Source organism: Psammomys obesus, unplaced genomic scaffold (genome assembly GCF_907164565.1).
Source record: "Psammomys obesus unplaced genomic scaffold, mPsaObe1.curated_primary_1811, whole genome shotgun sequence".
Lineage (NCBI taxonomy): Eukaryota > Metazoa > Chordata > Mammalia > Rodentia > Muridae > Psammomys > Psammomys obesus.
Window position 1 is genome coordinate 643714 of NW_026590905.1, and position 5096 is coordinate 648809.

Consider the following 5096-nt stretch of genomic DNA (forward strand, 5'->3'; position numbering starts at 1 on the left):
CACGACCATAGCCTAAGGCCCCTCCAGCTCTTCGGGTGAAATACGCTTCCCTACTGTAAGGTAGGAATGATGCCTTGTGCCTCTTCTCTGTAGCCTTGTTCAACCAAAATAAAATATTCGTTCATGGGCTGGAGAGATGGCTCAGAGGTTAAGAGCACTGACTGCTCCTCCAGAGGTCCTGAGTTCAATTCTCAGCGATCACATGGTGGCTTGCAACCATCTATAATGAGATCTGGTGCCCTCTTCTGGAATGCAGGTGTACATGCAGACACAATGTTGTATACATAATAAATAAGTATTTTTTAAAAATTTGTTTGCTGGTGTCCATCTCACTAAACACAATGGTGGTGGCCAGAGCCTCCCTGGCCGCTCTACCCCCATCCCAGCAAAGCACACTGACGCTGGCAGACTCCGCTTACCTAAGTTACCAGACTGCAGTCTCGGGGTGTCCTCGGTGAAAGAAATCCAAGGAAAGCCAGTGTGGTGGTGCGTGCCTATAATCCCAGCATTGGAGACTAAGGCAGGAGCAGTGCTACGAGTTCAGGGCAGCCTGGGCTACAGAGCAAGACCTTGTTTCAGTACATGTACAGAAAGAGGCTTAACAAAAAGAGGCAGGCTTCTTGGAGCACACAGAACAAGAACAAGCATACACTGGAGACACAGAGGCTGGGGATTGAACCCTTGTCCTCAGGCAGGCTTCACTGTCACCCTGGCCATGGAGTCTGGATTTTTACTGGGGTCTTATCTTCAAAGGAGCCAGCTTTTTTCCAGAACTCAGAGCTGTTTTCTTAGAATCAAGTCCAGGTGTCATAGGCGCTTCCTCTGTGTTGGATAGTTTTTTGACCCTGGGTCACCTGGACAAGGACTGTTGCAGACTCTGGCCAGGATATGGTTTTGCTTTATCAGTTTCTTGCTCTGTAGACCATGATGGCCTGGAACTCAGAGATCTGCCTGCCCCTGCCTCCGGAGCGCTGGGAGTAAAGGTGAGTGCCACCACTGCCTGGCGCTTTGTTTTATCGATCTCTGCTTCCTACCTCCCAGCCTGTATCCATATCATTTGTTGACTATAGTTTTATATGTTAAAATTATTTGACATGAAATTAATATTAAACTTCCTGTGGTAAAGTATACTTACCATGAATTTTACCATTTTAGCCATTTCCTTTTTTTTTTTCTTGTTGTGATAATGATGGGTTGTTTTTTTTGTGTGTGTGTGTGTGTGTGTGTGTGTGTGTGTGTGTGTTTTGTTTTGTTTTGTTTTGTTTTTTGTAGATAAACTCAGGTAGCCCAGGCTGGTCTTGAATTTGATATGTAGCCAAGGATAGCCTTCAACTAATAGTCTTCCTCCCGCTATCTCCCAAGTGCTTGGGATTACAGGCACTCACCGCCATACCCAAAACTAAACCATTTAAAAATTTTATATTAATTTTTTGGTCCTGAGGATTGAACACAAGAACTAATACACACCAAGTATGTGTTAGATCTATCACCTGTAATCCCAGCACTCGGGAGGCAGAGACAAGAGGATCTCTGTGAGTTCGAGGCTAGCCTGGTCTACAGAGCTAGTCCCAGGACAGCCAGAGTTATGCAAAGAAACCCCATCTCAAAAACAAACAAAAATCAACAAAATAAAGTATGAGCTCTGCCACTGAGCTGTATTCCAGCCCACACTGAAAATGTGTGTCTCCGTGGATGTGAAACAGAAACCATTTGCCTTTTAAACAGTCTCACTGCATAGCCTACACTGGCTTTTAACTCAAAAGTTGCTTCTGCCAAGCCAGGCATTGTGAACATGCCTATAGTCCCAGCACTTGGGAGGCAGAAGCAGGAAATTCAGAAGTTCAAGGTTATCCTATGCTTATGTAGCAAATTTGAGGCCAGCCTTGAATGAGACCCTGCTGAAAAGCAAAGCAAAACAAAAGATCAAATCCTTTCACTCCAGCCTCCCAAGTATTTCGATTTACGGACATGCTCTATTGACTTAACCTTAGAGCAAAGCTCTTGAGGCCCAGAGATTCGGAAATAAAAGAGCTTATTGAATCGTTACCAACTCCTGCCAAGGAAGGCAGCGTTCCCAAGACCTTCTGCAGAAAGTCAAATAGCACATGAAAACATACCCACTAGACCTACAAGCCAAGAACTTAATTTACTTTTTTTTTTTTTTTTTTTTTTTTTTTTTGAAACAGGGTCTCGTATAGTCCGCCGACTTCAAACTCTCGTGGAATGGAGGCTGGCTTTAGACTCCTGGTCCTCCTGCCTCCCCCTCCCCAAGCACTAAGACTACAGAGGTGAGCGATCACACCTCTGGTTTTTTATTCTTAAGATTCATTTCATATGTGTGGGAGTCTGGCCTGCATGTATGTCCACGCGGTGCCCATGGAGGCCAGATGAGGTCATCAGACCCACTGCAACTGGAGCTGCTTTTTGAGTGCTGGGAATCAAACCCAGAGTCTTCTGGAAGAACAGCCAGTGCCCTGGTTGGCCTGGAATTCATTACGGAGACCATCATGACCTCAAATTTATAGCTATCTTCCTGCCTCTATTTGCCAAGTGCTAGGATTATAGGCACGGGACTATAATCAAACAAAAACAAACAAATCAAAAACAAACAAACAAAGAGTAAAAGTTTAGGCTGTGAAGGAAAGATGACTCAGAGTGAGTGTAAATCAGCAGCACTCATGTAGCTGGACATGACTGTGGGTTGCTATAACCCCAGTGTTGGGGGCAGCGAAACATCCCCAGAGTTCATTGGCAATCAACCTAAAAAAATAACAAGTTTTAGGTTCACTGAGAGACCTTGTCTCCGAAAATAAGGTAGAACACCACAGAGGAAGACATCTGCTATTCTCTCTCTGGCCTGTGTGCACAGTTGTGCCCATTCACACGCATGACCATAACCAAATTGTTGCTGTTGCTGTTGTTGTTTTCTCTGTGTAACAGAGCCCTGGCCTAGAGCAGGATGGCCTCGAATTCACAGAGATCTGCCTGCCTCTGCCTCTGCTGTGATTAAAGGGGTACGCCACTGCATCCAGCTCTCTACCCTCATTTTTAATACACAACACAATGGGGTTTATTGTGACATTTTCACACACACACACACACACACACATATGTATCACTATATGCCTGTATATCAATGTGTGTGTATAAATCTGTCCATATTCATACATATATACACATACACACACACACACACACACACACAAGCCTTCGTTACTTTTTCTTGTCCAAGAACAGGATTTTTGTTTTAGTTTTAGTTTTTTTTTTTTTTTTAAACAGGATCTCACTGTGTATCTCTGGCTGGCTTGGAACTGGCTATGTAGACCAGGCTGGCCTCAAACTCACAGAGAGCAGCCTGCCTCTGCCTGCCAGGTGCTAGAATTAAAGGCGTGCACCACCACGCTAGACCCCAAGATCATTTTCATAACAAAAGTTGAGGAGGGAAATCAAAGCCTTTTCACTGAAAAGAGGGGTAAGAAACAGCAGATCAGGGAGCGTTCCGGAATGGGAAGGTCCATGGGAGCAGAGTTGTTTCTGGGTTGGTTGAGTTGCAAGCACAGTGCAGGGTCTCCAGGCAGACATCCCTTCGTTCTTTGAGTCAAACTTTTGATATGAACATTCAGAATTGTGGGATGTTTCTGTAGTGAGGGTATTGGTGAGCATCGGTCGTGCTACTAAATAAGTTCCCTGTTGCTCCTCTGCGGCTTCTGGCCCTTGTTATTATTTAGCACATCTTAGAAATGTTTATCTAACATGGTTGTGTCATCAATACCACTATCTAACACTGATTTTTTTTTTTCTGGCCTTATTAAACACCATAACTTCACACACACACACACACACACACACACACACACACACACACACACACGGGGGACGGAGCACTGCTTGCTCCTAGCTTTTTGATAATGAATGAGTGAATGAGTGAATGGCCTATAGCAGCAGACTTCCAACCATAAATAATGTCTTGAGGACTCTGCTAGGTGAAGTGTCCTGGCTGTAGTGTAATAGGGAGGGCTGGGAACTAAAGAAAGCCACCACCTCATGGAGGAGGAGCAGAAGCCACCTTGAGAAGTCCAGCTGAGCCAAGAGTAGACAGTTGTCTGTTTATTTATTTCAGACAAGGCCTCATGCAGCCTGGGCTGGCATGGCACTCTCTCCACAAACCAGGATGACCTTAAACGCCTATCATCCTGCCTTCCATCTCCCAAGTGCTGGGATTAGAGGTTTGCACTGCCTTGGTCTGGTCAGTTGTAGAACTTGTTTTAGAATGATGGGACGTGAGCCTAGAGTTGCCAGCTCTGCCAAAATATTGGGAGAGAATAGAAAACCAGGTATTATGTAATATCTCCTTACATCAATGATGGTGATGAAGGTTTTGTTTTTTGTTTTTGTTTTGTTTTGTTTTTTTGAGTTTTTTCTTTTATGCTTGTTTTTTGTTTGTTTTCTAGTGTCACTCGGTAGCTCAAACAAAGCATTCCCAGGTCTGGCTCTAGCTTCAGACCCACCAGTTTGCAAACCATGGGCCAGAATGACCTAGTCAGCCTGCTGACTGTGTGTGGCTGTCATTGCCTGTGAAAATCAAGGGCATCACGAGCCCAGCTCCTCCTGAGGGGCTTCCCAGAGAGGAAAAGAAAAGAGGAAGAGAGGTTTTGTGGTAAGCAGATGGTATAGCTATGGGCTTTACATGATTGATGTTTTTTCTTTAATCCTCACAAGAATGGCAGAGCATGGCCACCGTTTCACAGGCATAGATAAGGAAACAGGAGTAGAACAGTCAGTGTAGTAGTAGACACTTAAACCCAGCACTAGGCGGACAGAGATAGGGGGATCCCTCAGGCTCAGGCCTAATCCAAAAGGGAGCCAAGGACTCAGTAAGATACATTGCCTCAGAAAACACTGTGAGAATCAGCGTTGCGGCATACACCTTTAGTCCCAGTCCCCGAGAAGCTAAGGTAGGTGGGCCTCTGTAAGTCTGAGACCACCCTGGTCTAGCAAACTTCAAGTCAGCCAAGGCTACAAACCAACGAAAACCAAAAGCTGCACAGAGGTAGCTTTTTTCCTTAAGAGCTGTCTCAGAAAACAACAACAAAAGT